The sequence below is a fragment of the Pseudorasbora parva genome, chromosome 4 (assembly GCF_024679245.1).
Source record: "Pseudorasbora parva isolate DD20220531a chromosome 4, ASM2467924v1, whole genome shotgun sequence".
Lineage (NCBI taxonomy): Eukaryota > Metazoa > Chordata > Actinopteri > Cypriniformes > Gobionidae > Pseudorasbora > Pseudorasbora parva.
This window is the reverse complement of record NC_090175.1, coordinates 7,547,171-7,565,634: the sequence shown is the minus strand read 5'-3', so window position 1 is coordinate 7,565,634 and position 18,464 is coordinate 7,547,171. Positions and strand designations below refer to the sequence as shown.

General features: G+C 39.8%; 1 long non-coding RNA gene across 2 annotated transcripts in view; it reads left to right on the top strand.

Annotated features, from left to right (window-relative positions):
• The window catches only part of LOC137072783 (uncharacterized), a 31,330-nt gene extending 18,166 nt beyond the window's left edge, over positions 1–13,164 (top strand). Inside the window, exon 5 of one of the 2 annotated variants that reach the window (XR_010904680.1) lies at positions 13,071–13,164. This is a non-coding gene — a long non-coding RNA (uncharacterized lncRNA). Of the gene's footprint in view, positions 1–1,459; positions 1,574–13,070 lie in introns of those variants that run through there. The other variant, XR_010904679.1, reaches the window with a different exon arrangement.
• Positions 13,165–18,464: the final 5,300 nt, after the last annotated feature.

Here is an 18,464-nt window from a genome sequence, read left to right as displayed (position 1 = left end):
TTCATCCCCCCTTATAGCCGCCTCTTCGGTGTCTCGGGGGTTATTTACATGTGCTTTGGGTATACTGGGTCAGTCAGCACACACGGCGCTTTACATTGTGTTCCCATACGTAATACGAGGAACCTCTCTCGAAAGGGAACGTACTCGGTTACTTTCGTAACCTCGGTTCCCTGAGAGAGAGGAACGAGTATTACGTTCCGTGCCGTGTTTATGCTTCTCAGGTATCGCTTCAGTCGATCTAAAAACCTGACACCTATGGCGAAATCAGGGCTTTATATAGCCTCCTGTATGCAAATATAAGCACCTTTTTTCGGCGGGCTTCTGGAACGCCCCCCATTGGCTCGTTCCTCTCAGCCGCCTCACCATAGGTTCATGCAGTTGCCGTGGCCCGGCCAATCAGAGCGCTCCTCGCGCTGAGCTATGGCCGTTCAGCGGCACTGCGCTTTACATGGATACCTTTATTAAAGTTTTGCTTCATATTCTCGAGAAAAGGAGTTTTTCCCATACGTAATACTCGTTCCTCTCTCTCAGGGAACCGAGGTTACGAAAGTAACCGAGTACGTTATTAACTGCTTTTTATTCGTTGTGTAGTATTAGTTTCTATTTGTTTCGTTCATTTTCTTGTGCTTTGATATAATTCTGCAACTGTCAGTTTTTGTTATTTGACAAACATTTGTGTCTTGTACATGTTAACATCATAATAATGATGAATAAACCGTGGCACGATATGAAGGGGAGGAGAATTAATGCTTGCGTCACGTTTAGTCGATAAAACACTTCCGCAAAGGATACTCCAGTGTGTCCTCGCTCATGACTCCTCAGGAAGCCTCCTCACTCCTCCATCCTCGCCTCCTCGCGGTGCAGTTAGAGAATTGAGATCTCCTACAAGATGGCTGAGCTCCATCGGTTTCTGGGTCATAGGATGGAGGACGGAGGAGCGATGAAACGAGGAGGGATATTGAGAAGCACCCCTATCTCTGAAGATCTCATCAGAGGATTAAACAACTCCACAAACAGCATTACCAGCTTCACACATTACTAACCAGACTGACTTTATTTCTGTCAGACGACTACAGAAGCTCTTATTGAGAATTAAAGTTTATTCTTATCACTGACCAGAAGTGTTTTTTTGTTTATCAGCTATACTTTTTATTGCAACAGATCAGACATTCTGAATGAAATGAATATTGCAAAATCAGAGAGTTTAACAAAACGCCACACAATAGTTTCTGGTGAATCTAGAAATATTTGTCTGTATTTTTTAAGGATGCTGTAAGTGAACGACTGCTCTCGATGTTCATTTGTACTGTAGAACTCAAGGATGGCAGTTCTGCTTTCCCTTTATGCTGTCATTTTGTTCTTAGTAATAAATAAGATGGAAATTACATTTGGAAGAGTAATGTCTTCTTTTTATTCAGAAACCATAAAGATATTTTCATAAGAGCTAATCTCTCTGCAGACCCCTGCGACAACTACACTGTGCTGGACAATCCATGGAGATCCATCAGTAATACAAATAACGACAACATGTGTGACCGGTCTGTCTCCTGGAGCGGCTGGTATCGTCTCTTCATTAATGGTGTCAGCGCTCATATCGCAGACACGTGTGTTAATAATGTTAATAGATGTGGCACTTATATCACACTGTGGATGCGTGGTGGACACCCAACAGTAACGGATGGAGTCGTCACTCGAGATGTCTGCGGTTACTATAGCAAATACTGCTGCTATTACGGGTCTTATCCCATTAAAGTCAAAGCCTGTCCAGGCAGTTATTATGTCTATGAGCTGGTTAGTCCACCTGGCTGCACTTTTGCATACTGTGCAGGTAATAATATTCACATGAGCTCTTTCTACACATTCATGATATTTGTGTTTCTGTTCATTAATCACTATTCATCCAATCTTTCAGACACTGGCAGTGTTACCATCAGCTCTACATCTGTCACACCAGTGACCGTCACACCTGGTAATGTAACACTGTGTGTCTCTATTGGCTTATTTTCTGAATGTTTTCTAATGTATGTACAGATCTGTATTATTGGATAGATGTGTGCTTGTGTCAGACGAGTAGAATATTTGCTGCTAAAAATATGTTGTCATGGTTGTTGTTGCCGGTTGTGCACATTGGAATATTTTCATTGGGAGAAATGTTTGCTTTTATTGCTAAACAAATCTTACTATTCTTCTTTCCTGAAAAGCCTGTAGTTACATGCGAGATTAATATTTCTTAAAAGATTTTTTTTTTTTTTGATTGGCTGATCCATTACCACTCGCAGTAGTCCACATGCACCTTGACTTAAGTAGATTAATAAAAAGTTACTAAAGTTAGTTAATTAAAGTTAAACAAGTTCCCTTTCTACTTGAAGTAGAAAATGTTATTTTTCGCTCATAATATAAAAATGTTTGTGACTGAAGTATTGCAGCAGTCTGGTTGTCCACTGTAATTTTAAACATACATTACTTCACATGGGCATCTGACTTCATTTATATAAAATAATAAGAGCATCTTACTCACATAAAAAACTTTATTAACACTTTATTAACACTCCCCCCCCCCCCCCCCCCCCGAAAAGAAAATAACTTAGTAATTAAAATAGTTCTTTATATATGTATTTACGGGTATGTCCCTCTTTGGCTAATGTACTTTCAAGATGGAGGGGCAACATGGCGACCGGCATCCGAACCCATCACCCATATGTGTTTTCAATGGCATATTGTAAACTTACGAGAATACTTTATTACTTGAAAGAAGTAAATATACATTAATGAGCACATATATTTTTGAAAGAACTAAGTGTTTTTAACTCAGAATAAACTAAAAAAGTTACACAGTGTAGCTTTAAGACACGCACTTGTGAACTTCCCTAAGCACTTCCCCTCGGGGGAATCCTCTCCGCCATTTTGAAGTGCGTTCCACTTCGTGAAGAGGACAAGTGAAGTTTATACGGACAGACCCTTGCTCCCTCGATTTTGACCGAGGATATTTTTATATATGATATTTTTAAAAACATTTAAAACAACCCAAACACATCCATATACATGTAGAATGCTGCATTAAACTATTTCGTAAAGGTAAAAAAATAATAATAAATCAACTCCATAGTGGATTCCAAGTGATCAAGGGCTGAGGGCGTTCCAGTTCAGTCCATTGCAAAGTTTCCGCCAGTAGTGGGCACTCATGCAACGTTAAGCAATGACGCACATCTGAGTGAACGAGATGGAGGGAAGTTTGTGAGTGAAGGGGATGATAAAAACGAACTGGAGCGCAGCAATGGTTGCCATACAAGGAAGTCACACATTGTTACCATCACAAATTGCCGCCTTGCTGCCAACACAGAAAAGGTGGACACAACCAAGATTTGTATTTACAAAAGTGGACTGGTTTAAGTGATAAAAATACACTTTCCTGTCAGAAACACTCCCGTGACTAAAATCCTGTCAGTATATATATATTTGCCATTTTATAGCTTTTTTCAAAATCATGAATGCAATTTAAGTGATAAAAATACTTAAAGGGGGGGTGAAACACTCAGTTTCAGTCAATCTCATGTCAATCTTGAGTACCTATAGAGTAGTATTGTATCCTTCATATCTCAGAAAAGTCTTTAGTTTTATTATATTTATAAAAGAAATATAGGCTGTACCGAGTCTTTCCGGAAAAAAAATGAGCGCCTGGAGGCGTATCGTGTGGGCGGAGCTAAAGAATGACAAGCGCGCACAAAGTGGTGACGTCCTCAAGTGTGGAGAAGAAAACGTTACTCTAATAAACAATGGCTATCAGATTCAACTAATACAGATATGATCCAGAATCAGATCCGGAGGCTGAAATAAATTGAACAGAAGAAACAGCAACAGGAGGACGTCCGTCTCTGTGGTATGTACTGTATTTAGTGGCCTGTCAACATTTGTGTGTGTTTACTCGCAGTTTATGAGGACATGATTCGGTTTATGGACTATTGTATGCGACTAATCCTTAGCAGTAGCAAGCAAAACGGTTTTGCACGTCAGACTAGTGTAACGTTATACAGAGAACAGCAATGGAGTAACCGTTAGCACATTTGAATGACGAAGCACGCGATCGTGAGAACGCTAGGTTTATGTTTGGGTGGTTTTACAATAAACAAACTGACACCTATAGTGGTCAGCTAAACAAATGTATTTAAACACACACCATAGATCGCATGCTCCATTGATATATTAACTAACGTTATACATGATCGTGTTGTTTACTGATGTTTACTCACGCGACGATAGCCGACAGCACAGACATTTGAAGCAGTTTTACTCACCGGCTGCTTCCAAAGCAGGACCGAACCTTTATCGCTGGGACCGCTCCGTCAAAAACACACTTCTTTGGTAACTGTTGATTTGGAGAAATCCTGTGACAGCAGTGACTGTGGAGATCCACGTTTGCGACGCGACGCAACTGAAGCGATGTTGTGATGTTGTGACGCTTCCCGTCATTTCTGAGTTCAAATCGGTTCAAATGCAGCGCTGCCTTCCCGGAATGCTGTGCGCTGAAGTCTCTTGATGTCACCCATAGGAATAAAGTGGAGCGCGGCGCAACAGAAGTGTTGCACGGACGACTGGATCTGCTGCAGCAGAGAGAGTGTTTATGGGCGGTGTGCATCTAGTCACGCGCGCGCACCCTTCCGGGAGAAGAGCCCGTACGGCCCATACAAGGACCTTCCGCTCTGTCGACGTCAACCCAACCCATACTCGAAAAAAACTCTCCGAAACTCGTGAGAAACCGGAAGGAGTATTTTTAACACAGAAATACTCCATCAAACGTCCAACATTGGTTTTTGAAACTTTGTCTATGTTTAGGATGGGAATCCAAGTCTTTAACAGTGTAAAAAGCTCAGTATGCATGAAACAGCATTTCACCGCCCCTTTAAGATAAACAGTTTGAGGGGCTGGGGAGGAGGTGGGTTGAAAATCAAACAGCTTCCTCAATTAAAATGAGTTATCATAACTTGTTGGGTTTTAGAAATTAAAAAAGTTTGAAATATTTTAAGAAAATACACAGGAATACTTACAGGAATCTCAAACGGCCCCACTGATAAGAGAGAGGGGGTGGAAACAGTAAAACAAATGTCTTTGTTCAATTTCAAATATCAAATATCTTCCCGCATGTATATGTGGATGCATGGCTCAGTATATTGAAGTGTATGTGGCTGCTTGTCAAGAATAAAAAACTAAAGTCTTGTCCCTATACTCACTAAATAGTGCTTCCTCTCAGTCTTTTTGCCACTCAGCGGGGGCGTAATCACAGTCACTCCAGCTGACGGTGATGTCACATGCATTCCCTCTATTTCAGCTCTTAAAAGGGCCGCACTATCCACAACTTTCCCGAACTCTGACCTTTCCCATGATCGCTATGGTAACGTAGAACAAGCCGGTAAAGAACTTCCGGTTTACGTTAGTCTGTACTGTTATCAGCTAAACCTTTGGTTGTATTACGAGGATTCAGGAGTAGACTTTTACAACAACGCTTCAGGCAAAACGATCACATGTCCCAGATGGTCGCATGGATCTGACTATCTTACAAGAACTTACTAATATCTGTAGCACTAAGCGGTTCACCTGAGTTATGTGGTGCAGACATTTTGCACTCGTTACATCATAAAAAGAGTGACATCTACGCTAATGTTAGTCTCTCTGTTTATCCCGAGGTTTATCCCGGATCTGGGCAGTGTCCGGATCGGATGATGGACCTGCCTGGACATGACCAGTGTCATGACCATCCTGGAGTGTCTGCTGAGCCATGTCAATTGGTGTCTCCTCCGAATTTGCCTCACCGGCACGACATGCTCAAAACCCGTCTCCGGCGCAATAATTCTGATCTTTCATGTATTCATACTCTTGTGTAATCGACGCCCCATCCTAAATAAATCCGTCTCTTCCGTGATACCCTGAAATTTGGAATATTCCGATCTAATATGATTTCTGACCTGTAAGGTTGCCAGAATAATAATCTTACACGGTGTGTTAATAGGCCAGAGGAGAACTGGCACCCCGACTGAGTCTGGTTTCTCCCAAGGTTTATTTTTCTCCATCATGCCCTGATGGAGTTTTGGTTCCTTGCCACTGTCCCCTTTGGCTTGGCTTGCTCAGTTGGGGACACTAAAAATATGATTAAAGTTATTCAACTAATTATACAAATAAAATTTATGAATTAGGTTTTATTTATTTCTATAAACTATAATACTGATCTGCCAACATTGTCGCTATATAATAAATTAAAATAAGCTGATGACATCACTGTTTTCTCCAGTACGACTGTACAGCCAAATCTAATTTTGTCGCAATATTATCCTGTTTGACACTGTGAAGCTGCTTTGATACAATCGTGATTGTAAAAGCGCTATATAAATAAAGTTCATTGATTGATTGATTGATTGATTAAAGGGGCCACACTATATTCCTGCTCTTAAAGGGGCCACACTATATTCCTGCTCTTAAAGGGGCCGCACTATATTCCTGCACTTAAAGGGGCCACACTATATTCCTGCTCTTAAAGGGGCCACACTATATTCCTGCTCTTAAAGGGGCCGCACTATATTCCTGCTCTTAAAGGGGCCGCACTATATTCCTGCACTTAAAGGGGCCGCACTATATTCCTGCTCTTAAAGGGGCCGCACTATATTCCTGCTCTTAAAGGGGCCGCACTATATTCCTACTCTTAAAGGGGCCACACTATATTCCTGCTCTTAAAGGGGCCACACTATATTCCTGCACTTAAAGGGGCCACACTATATTCCTGCACTTAAAGGGGCCACACTATATTCCTGCTCTTAAAGGGGCTGCACTATATTCCTGCACTTAAAGGGGCCACACTATATTCCTGCTCTTAAAGGGGCACACACTATATTCCTGCTCTTAAAGGGGCAGCACTATATTCCTGCTCTTAAAGGGGCAGCACTATATTCCAGCTCTTAAAGGGGCAGCACTATATTCCAGCTCTTAAAGGGGCCGCACTATATTCCTGCTCTTAAAGGGGCCACACTATATTCCTGCACTTAAAGGGGCCGCACTAAATTCCTGCTCTTAAAGGGGCAGCACTATATTCCTGCTCTTAAAGGGGCCACACTATATTCCTGCACTTAAAGGGGCCGCACTAAATTCCTGCTCTTAAAGGGGCCGCACTATATTCCTGCTCTTAAAGGGGCCGCACTATATTCCTGCTCTTAAAGGGGCCACACTATATTCCTGCACTTAAAGGGGCCGCACTAAATTCCTGCTCTTAAAGGGGCCGCACTATATTCCTGCTCTTAAAGGGGCTGCACTATATTCCTGCTCTTAAAGGGGCCGCACTAAGGGGGGAAATTTTCGTTCCCGCTCCCGCTATCCCGCACCAATCCGCTCGCGCGTAAAATTCACTCCGTGCTCACCCGCTATAAATTATTTTATTCTCGACCCGACTGATCCAGCTAAATTTAGATTTTGTTTCCAGAATCTATCTTTTAAATTTCCCTTACAGAAAGAGAGACACTGGGATGGGAATTGTCCGTGCAATCATTTATTTTTCTGTCAACATCGTAGCTAAAAATATCACATAAAAATACGCTAAATCAAAAGTGATATCTCTCACTCAAAATAAGACAACATGCAAATAAATGAAAACTGCTGACTTAGATGCTAAAATGAAGTTCTTTATATGAATGAACGAATGAATGAATGTTCACTGATGACGGTCACCGAAAGATCGATCCTCCAAAGGCTGAATGCGTGGCCGACACAGAACAATTTAAATGGCTAGGCTATATTATTAGTTTATTATTTTTATGCAAGTTATTTGTAAATTAAACAAAGAAACTGCTGTCTGTCATCTTCGTTAAGTTCAAACGTAGGCTAAATTAAAGAGAAGTGGTTGTTCTGTAGCCTACATTGTTTATTTTTGTAATGCACGTTATCATTTGTAGCTATATTAAACACATTTATATATGTTTATACATATATTTGCTTGTCATGTACTTTAAAATGTGTAAATGAAAATAAATTGGTCTATACATTAGCCTACCTAAAGCAGGCTTTTTACAACTAAAGCCTATTTATAGACCAATAATATAACTTAAGTTTAACATCAGAAACAACAGAAATTTAAATTATCAGATAAACCAGAAGAAAACACTTTTCTACACTTTCATTGAGCTGAGCGGGAGAAGCTGGAGCTGGACCGGGATGGGGAATAATGCACTATAGAGACTCTGGTAAGGCCTGAGCGGGACATCATCTTCTGGGATGGGATGGGGAATAATGCACTATAGAGACTCTGGTAAGGCCTGAGCGGGACATCATCTTCTGGGATGGGATGGGGAATAATGCACTATAGAGACTCTGGTAAGGCCTGAGCAGGACATCATCTTCTGGGATGGGATGGGGAATAATGCACTATAGAGACTCTGGTAAGGCCTGAGCGGGACATCATCTTCTGGGATGGGATGGGGAATAATGCACTATAGAGACTCTGGTAAGGCCTGAGCGGGATATCGTCTTCTGGGATGGGATGGGGAATAATGCACAATAGAGACTCTGGTAAGGCCTGAGCGGGATATCGTCTTCTGGGATGGGATGGGGAATAATGCACAATAGAGACTCTGGTAAGGCCCGAGCGGGACATCATCTTCTGGGATGGGATGGAGAATAATGCACTATAGAGACTCTGGTAAGGCCTGAGCGGGATATCGTCTTCTGGGATGGGATGGGGAATAATGCACTATAGAGACTCTGGTAAGGCCCGAGCGGGACATCGTCTTCTGGGATGGGATGGGGAATAATGCACTATAGAGACTCTGGTAAGGCCTGAGCGGGATATCGTCTTCTGGGATGGGATGGGGAATAATGCACAATAGAGACTCTGGTAAGGCCCGAGCGGGACATCATCTTCTGGGATGGGATGGGGAATAATGCACTATAGAGACTCTGGTAAGACCTGAGCGGGACATCATCTTCTGGGATGGGATGGGGAATAATGCACTATAGAGCCTCTGGTAAGGCCTGAGCGGGACATCATCTTCTGGGATGGGATGGGGAATAATGCACAATAGAGACTCTGGTAAGGCCCGAGCGGGACATCATCTTCTGGGATGGGATGGGGAATAATGCACTATAGAGACTCTGGTAAGGCTTGAGCGGGACATCATCTTCTGGGATGGGATGGGGAATAATGCACTATAGAGACTCTGGTAAGGCCTGAGCCGGACATCATCTTCTGGGATGGGATGGGGAATAATGCACAATAGCGACTCTGGTAAGGCCTGAGCGGGACATCATCTTCTGGGATGGGATGGGGAATAATGCACTATAGAGACTCTGGTAAGGCCTGAGCGGGACATCATCTTCTGGGATGGGATGGGGAATAATGCACTATAGAGACTCTGGTAAGGCCCGAGCGGGACATCATCTTCTGGGATGGGATGGGGAATAATGCACTATAGAGACTCTGGTAAGGCCTGAGCGGGACATCATCTTCTGGGATGGGGAATAATGCACTATAGAGACTCTGGTAAGGCCTGAGCGGGACATCATCTTCTGGGATGATCAGGGCATATTTCCACTGTCCGCAGCTCTGCGGGGCTGAACCGGTCGACGGCTGGCATCATGTCAAAAAAAGTAGACAATGCATCCGAGATGATGAGTTGAAGAAAAATAAGTAGGCCTAGTCTATTTAAAAAAAAAGACTTGGACGTAATATATAAATCTTTAAATATATTTTATTATATTGTATTATATACATCTGCTGGTGAAAATAATCACTAAACTCTTGCTCCTAAAACCAGCGGCTGCTGTATGATGTTGGTTGCGCTTTTTCCCCAATATATCTGTGGGTTGTTGGGAATGAGCTGTAAAACGGGGACATTTCCGGGGCCAGCTCCATTCGGGGACAGAACATTAAAAACCAGGGGTGCGTTTCTTGAAAGCATCGTTAGCCAACTATGGTCGCAAGTTCCGTCGTTACCAACGTTGTTCAACGATTCAGTGTTTCCCGAAACCATAGTTCTAACGAACATTCGCAAACTGCATCGCAAACTAGTGTCGTTGGAACGACAGCGCTCCACCTGTGGTTAGAGGCATAGTTCGTCGTTATTGTGCTGTGTCGACGTCATTGATTGCGCCGCACCTGGGCTGTGTTCTATTCAGAGTTATCGACCCTGTGCCCTATTCCTTTAAAAGATTTCACCATCCACTTTGACTGATTTAAAAGACTTAAAGTTGTGGTTTAAGTTTATCACATAAATCGCCTTTTTATTATTATTACAAATGCATGGATCCCTTTTATATGGTTGTTTTTGGTGTTTGTTTTTGCAAAAAATATAATTGTGTATTGATGCGTGTTGCTGTGATTTTCATTTGCTATAGTTTTAGTCTAAATCAAATGTAATTTACAAATGAATATTATAATGTGATAAATACTTATTAAAGCAGCTTTGAAACCAACTGAAGTGAAGTTATGATGACTATTAAGTTCAGAAAACTAATGTGAAGTTTTCATTACTAAATTTAATTAGTTCAGATAACTTATCCAAATAAGAAAAACTTAAAAAAAAACTATGCTAAAAGATAACAAAATATATTAAGCAAACAAATGTCTTTTTTTACAGCACAACTTTGTGTTAAATTTGACAAGTTGTCCCTGAGCGCACACACTACGTGCTAAAACTGACACAACATTTAATTTTTAACACACACACACACACACACACACACACACACACACACACACACACACACACACACAGAGAGAGAGAGAGAGAGAGAGAGAGAGAGAGACATGCATGCACGTATATATTCATATTCATATTCTACTTTACATTAACATAAAAATATTGTATGAATAATCAAGTAAACCCATGTTGCTTCAGTACAGCAGATGTTTATCTTAAGCCCCGTTTCGACCGCAGAAACTTTACCCAGGAACCAGGAACTTTGGGGTGGTACTCGGTGTGTTTTGACCACAGGAACCAGGGTCTAAATGAAGTTCTGGGTAAATATTTCCCCCTCCAAACGGCCCTGCTCGCGAGGTAGTACTTTCGAGGGCGGGACTTGGGCGCCAAACATGCTGATTGGTTGAGCTCACGCAGCATTTTATTTCAACCAGCATTTTTAAAATGGTTAATAAATGTACCTTAACAACTAATCAGTTGAGTTTCGGTCTGCGTTCAGTAAATATCAGTCTTGCTCTCTGTCTGATGGCGCATGTTCGTCTCAGCCATCTCATGATCAATGTCCGTAATAGCTGATAATAATATACATTTGTAACAGGGTTTAAATAATGTTGGTTAAATTCATGCACAAATTGGGAAAACTCGCCATTGGCTGTTACATCACTTGTACTCACGTACGTTGTGTTGAGGGGCAGAGCTGCATATTCTCCAGCAGTTTCGCGATGGTTCGCTGCTGGTAAGCTGCTTTGATCATTGCTCCATCTTTATAACTAATTTTGGACTGTTTTCAAGTGCAAAGCTGAACTTTTATACTATACACAAGTTTCCTGCTTTTGTCTGTCATCTCATAGCGCTGTAATTCGAGTCAGATATGTGTTATTTGTGACGATGAAATGAGGAGTGTGTATTAATGTACTTGTGAACTCCGAACTCTGTTTATTTTAAGATTATTCATGCAACAGTGATGCAGTGCCTCTAACCAGCCTTTTTGGCCATGTGTGTTTTCTCCAGGCATGTTTTTGTCATGTTGTGTATGAATTGTTGTCTGAATTGTGTGTTGGCGATCACACGTGCTTTAGGCCCTCGCACGTGCTGAGCGTGTATCTGCGCCATTTTAGATATGTGTTCTTTCTCTGTATATTATTTACACAAAATATGTAAAATATCGGTCACTTGAGTTTATAGTTACATTATATAAATGTAATGTTATGAGTATTGTGAAGAAAAGATGCAGTTTTATTTTATTGTTTCTTCAATGTATGTTTTATTAATAATTGTCCACTATACGATCACTTGGAAATAATGTATTTTGAGCAGTTTCGCGATGGTTCGCTGCTGATTATTCATGCAACGGTGATGCAGTGCCTCTAACCAGCCTTTTTGGCCTTGTGTGTTTTCTCCAGGCCAAATAAACAGAGAAACCTTGAGTGACCATCCACCTGATTGTCTGCCTGAAATTATTCCATCAAGATCAACACAGTCACACATTGTCATTTTAAATCTAGCTTTACAAGCTTTCTGAATATGCTGCATGCTGCTGAATCTGCATACTAGTGCTCTTTTCTGTCGTTGTTAATTACCTCTTTAGTAAACCTAACGTTATACATAACCAGCAAAAGCAGCACAGCTTGAATCTCTTCCATACTCGTTATTTTTTTTTTTTCACCATGTAAACGACCTGACCGATTACTATAAGTGTGCGGGCTTACATGACGAGACAGCACGCGCCGCGCCGCGCCGCGCTCATGTTGAAAAGAGAGGAAAGCTCATTTTTCTGAGGGGTAAACTTTTTATTTCGTAAGTTATGAATATAATGTTGGAGTAATGGCACAGCGTATATTGCCCCAGGCAGTTTTTACTTTAACTGCGCCTGACAGAAGAATTTTTTTTCCTGAGATGATTATTACACTTTACAACAGAAAAATAGCTTATGATATAATACTGTATTAGTGCTGGTGGCCGTTAAGAGTTGCTATGGCTACAGTAAACACACTCCAGCTGCTGGAGAAAACAGCGTTGACATTTTTGATGCGGCAGACAAACTGCATGTGACAAAATGACGAATCCCATCATAACACCGACTGTGACGTAACCGTCGGCATCATTCATATTTATGATTGGAATTTAACAGAGTTTGGAGAACAATTTAAAGAAAAGAAAATAAACGTGAACAAATTAGTTATTTTCTGTTACATTTATTTATGTATTATTATTTTTTACAGTGTACACACATTCAGGGTGATTTACAAATATATGACAATTTGGAATTGCAGGACAAGTAAAATTATTACAAAAAAAGAAAAATAGTGAGCAAGCATTTTGGAAGTGTATTTTGTAAATACATTTATTTTATATTGAGACTTTGACTACATATTCATATTTTCAAGTTTATCTCTGCAGACCCCTGCGACAACTACACTGTGCTGGACAATCCATGGAGATCCATCAATAATACAAATAACAACCACATGTGTGACCAGTCTGTCTCCTGGAGCGGCTGGTATCGTCTCTTCATTAATGGCACGAGCGCTCATATCCCAGACACGTGTGTTCCTCAGTCCAGATGTGACACTAATATCGCACTGTGGATGCGTGGTGGACACCCAACAGTAACGGATGGAGTCGTCACTCGAGATGTCTGCGGTAGCGCTGGCAGTTACTGCTGCTATATCGGGTCTTATCCCATTAAAGTCAAAGCCTGTCCAGGCAGTTATTATGTCTATGAGCTGGTTAGTCCACCTGGCTGCACTTTAGCATACTGTGCAGGTAATAATATTCACATGAGCTCTTTCTACACATTCATGATATTTGTGTTTCTGTTCATTAATCACTATTCATCCAATCTTTCAGACACTGACAGTGTTACCATCAGCTCTACATCTGTCACACCAGTGACCGTCACACCTGGTAATGTAACACTGTGTGTCTCTATTGGTTTATTTTCTGAATGTTTTCTATCTACAGATCTACTATTGGATAGATTACAGTATTTGAGAGAGTAAATATATGCCAGTCTCCTGCCTGAGTATAAAGGTCATGTAAGATAACTGTAGAGTAATGCCATCCGCTCGTTCTGTGTCTGTCCTGAAGGCCGAGTGTCCACCGAAGCGTTTCTTCACGCGGCCGGCTGGCGTATTCAGTTGTTTTCAGTGGGAGTGTCGTGTTTTTAGAGCACCGTGACACTTTTCTTCAGTGATTCTTCTTGTTAACATCAGGGGTGAATTCCAGAAAGCAGGTTATGTGACTTACCCGGGTATGTTTCAGAGTAAGTTAGCGGATAACCTCAACTTTCAGTTCCTAAAATGAAGGTAAATGTAAGTAACCATGGCAACTCCCTTTGAACATAACCTGCTCCGGAGCCGCTCATGATCAGGGTTAGTTTGCTTAAGAGGTATTCAGATGTGTGCTGTATAATTAATTTAGTTATTAATATAAAAAAAAAATGTATTCAGTTATATAATATACATATTATATTATTAATTCTAAAGAATTAGATTTTTTTTTTAAAGTTGAAATGTTAATTCAATTCAAATATATTTATTATTTATTTTATTGTCATCTCACAATTAGCATCAATCAATATAATCCTTATTCCCAGTGAATAAAGATTACTTATTAAAATAAAATGTTGAAAAAAATGATTGCAAACCCACCCATTAGGTGGCGATGTGCATTAAGTCGGTTATGTAAATCGCCATTAAACAAAAGAAGAGGAAGTAGAATGGCTTAGCGTCCGTTTCCATGGTGAATCATTGATTCGTTGCTCTGTTGAGAATGTCTTGTGTGTTATACTATCGCATACTATCCATACTAAATACACTGATAAAAACAACTTGTAAGATTTACTTGATAAAATCTTTGTAACAATTTGCACTCAGTTTTTCTAAGTAAAATGTACTGCTGTGATATCAAGTACAACTTACTTGCCAGTATCAAGTAAAATGTACTTAACTATAAATGTAACATTTGTGAAGACATTAAGTAAATATTACTTAATTAAATTTAACTTATCATGTTGTATTTATTAAAAGTAATCAAGTAAATTTAATTTGAAAAGGAACATAACTGTTGTGAAAATATCAGGTACATTTTATGAATCTGTAATATTTACTGTTATGGAGTAATTAAGTAGATTTTATAATGTCTGTCCATTTCACATTTTGAATTACTTAGTTGAATTAATTTATATTACTCACTATTATTATGTAAATCATTTTACATAATAATATGCTTTTTTAAAGTGTTACCAAATAAATGTAATAATTTTCTCTGCATAAAATACATTTATCACAAATCACACATAAATACAATAAAGTTGAAAAGTTTATGTAAACACATTTACAATGAACCATTAAATCAGTAATGTTCACATCAACTGATTAGTTGTTAAGGTACATTTATTATAATTTACAATAACTGTAGAATTAACCTTGTATGGTTCAACTAACCATCAGCAGTGAGCCGTGGCATAACTAACATTAAAGGGTTAGTTCACCGAAAAATGAAATGTATGTCATTAACTCCTCACCCTAATGTCGCTCCACACCCGTAAGACCTCCGTTCATCTTCACACACAGTTTAAGATATTTTATATTTAGTCCGAGAGCGTATTCAAGTGTATGCACACTATACTGTCCATGTCCAGAAAGGGAATAAAAACATCATCACAGTAGTCCATATGAGACATCAGTGGGTTAATCAGAGTCTCTTGAAGCAGAGAAAATACATTTGGGTCCAAAAATAACAAAAACTACGACTTTATTCAGCATTGTCTTCTCTTCCCTTTTTGTTTTCAGTCCTCAAAAAAAGATTGAAATGGTTATGAAATCAGTGAATCAATCAATGATTCGGATCGCCAATGTCACGTGAATCTTTATTTAAGGATTGAACACAAACAAGGAAGAGGAGACAATGCTGAATAAAGTCGTAGTTTTTGTTATTTTTGGACCAAAATGTATTTTCTCTGCTTCAAGAGACTCTGATTAACCCACTGATGTCTCATATGGACTACTGTGATGATGTTTTTATTCCCTTTCTGGACATGGACAGTATAGTGTGCATACACTTGCATACGCTCTCGGACTAAATATAAAATATCTTAAACTGTGTGTGAAGATGAACGGAGGTCTTGCGGATGAGGAGCGACATTAGGGGGAGGAGTTAATGACATTGATTTCATTTTTGGCTGAACTAACCCTTTAATGATGAGCACATGCATAGTCCAGCTGAAACAGAATGGTCACTTTTCCTTAATGCTCCTTCATCGACTGGATCCTCTCGATCAGCTCCATGGACGACCATCTTAAGGATATGTTCAGCGGCAACACTGCGACTGTCCTCCTGCATACAGTTTGTAAGAAAGAAAGAACACAATTCCCTTTAAGAAATAGAATTACATTAACATTACATTTTATTTTTATTAAAAAGGAGACCGGACCTTCATGTTGTTTGCTCACTAAAATAGAATGGCTGACAATGACATACATGCACTTGTTGCTAACGTTATACATCAATGCTTATTTGGTATCAGAGTTCACCTGGCAGTCAAACTTTCCTTCTTTGGGGCAGACTAACTTTAGCTTTGATAAATTAATTGCTGTGAAATTTTCAGTGGATATAAAAACAACTAACTTAGACACTTTTAAATAAGGCTAACATTAGCTAGAGGACACACACAGGCAGCCAGCACTTAATCACGGCCAGCTAACATTAAATTATTTTGAAGTTAACCAGACTGGGTGACTTTTTCTACAAGAACGTGGCTAACTACATTTAATCCCCTCTATTTTTGACTAAACACCAGTCTCAACTTTATAGAAGTGGATAATGTCGGTGTTCCGTCAGAACACTGGCGCTTTAGCTACCTTTGTGATTAAAACTCACTTTCAGTCAATTTTAAAACCGTAACGTCTATGCAATAATCAAACCATCAATACGAAGTAAATAATTATCACAATTCGAAAAGTCAGAATTTACCGAGAATAAGTCAGCCATGTAAAAGCGACATCCCAAACCTACCGTCTCTGCCACCACTGAACAAGCGGGATCTTTTTGAACAACACACACACACACACACACACACACACACACACACACACACACACACACACACACACACACACACACACACACACACACACACACACACACACACACACACACACACACAAAACGTGCGGGCAGATTCGAACACACTTTGCTTCTCAGATTAAAATTTACTTCGTATTTTTAGGTGAATGTGCTGTGACTATAAAACATTAAATACTATTTGTAAATCTATGGTAAAATTTACTCTGTCTTCTCAGTTAATTTATTACATTAATAAATTGTGTAAATTTACAATGTATAAATTTATTTATCCGATGTATAAATTACATGAATTAATGTAACAGATTTTACAATACCACAAAGTCATTGTTTTCAGTGTAGTTTTCGAAACTATAAATAGTATGTCCCAAACCGTAGTATGCTGAAAAGAGTTATCCTAAGATACCAGATGGTCTACTATTGGTTCGGGTCACATGACGTCACTGTAGCTTTGCGCCGCCATCTTTACGACCGGCGGTCTCAGTAACGCCTGCGATATGTTGTGCAGTTTGCCGCAACACCCGGCGAAAGAGGAACCCTGAGCTGGTATTGTATTATTTTATGAAGAACAAACTGTTAAATAATAAATATTATTATTCCATTCTTCCTGTCCGATCATAAAGGGACGATGTTGTATGTTTCTGAAGGAATGGATGAATTGTATGCTTTTGGTATGTTCTCTTTGGAGGCTTTACACTGCCGTGTGTTTATGAGCTCAAGTGTTTGATTGAGATTCTTTGATGGTTCAATGAATCAAAAATGGGTCAGGAAAAGTCAGGGAGATTGATTAATTCGGTTCGGGAATAGGGTTTCATCTACCGCACTAATTTAACTAATTTGCGGCATTAGGGATCCGCTATCAATATGTGAGAGACTCCCAGAACTTCCAGGAGACTTGGGATGTCTTCTTCTCTTCATGTTCTTTCAATGAGTATAAACACATCTGACATTAAAGAACATTATCCACGACAGCTAGCCGTGAGCCGTGGCTGACAACTCACATTTAATTTTACATAAATCTTTTTTTAAATAATACCTACATTTCCCATGATAAAATATAAATCACTGGTGGTCAAGTGTCGCACTTTCACATCTTTCACCCATCCAGCCACAGCATATCGATACGCATCGGTGCTCTTGAAACCCTTCAAGCGATCCCCACTGTATGGGGAGGGGTTATGTTCAAGATGACAATAACCATACTGGGCGAGATCGGTCGTAAATATGCCGTCGTTCTATTTGGTAGTGACGTAGGGGGCATCTATGAATTTCCGGTCCGAATTCGAAGTGCGGATCGATGCGCACTCTAACGGCTGATATTGCCCACAACCCATTGCAAATTGGACGAGGATTCGATTTAATTTGATTTCGATTGATTCAAACACGGATAAAAAGTGTTTAAAAAACTACAAACATGGCGGATGTGAGAGTCAGACGATTATTAGAGAGGTTAAGATAAACGTTTGAGTGATCAATTAATCAAAATGAGATGAATATATTCATTTTCTAACCTCCATATCTTGAATCTTGTGATCATTCACATTCATAAATGCATTTGAATACACTGAATAATGCAGTGAAATGTTTGTCAATAATATGAAATATTTAATTCAGAAAGGACAAAACTAATGATAATGAAGGAACCCCTGAAGGTTCCATATAGAACCTTTTTCCCTAAAGGGTTCTTTTGATTGAACTCTTAAAACG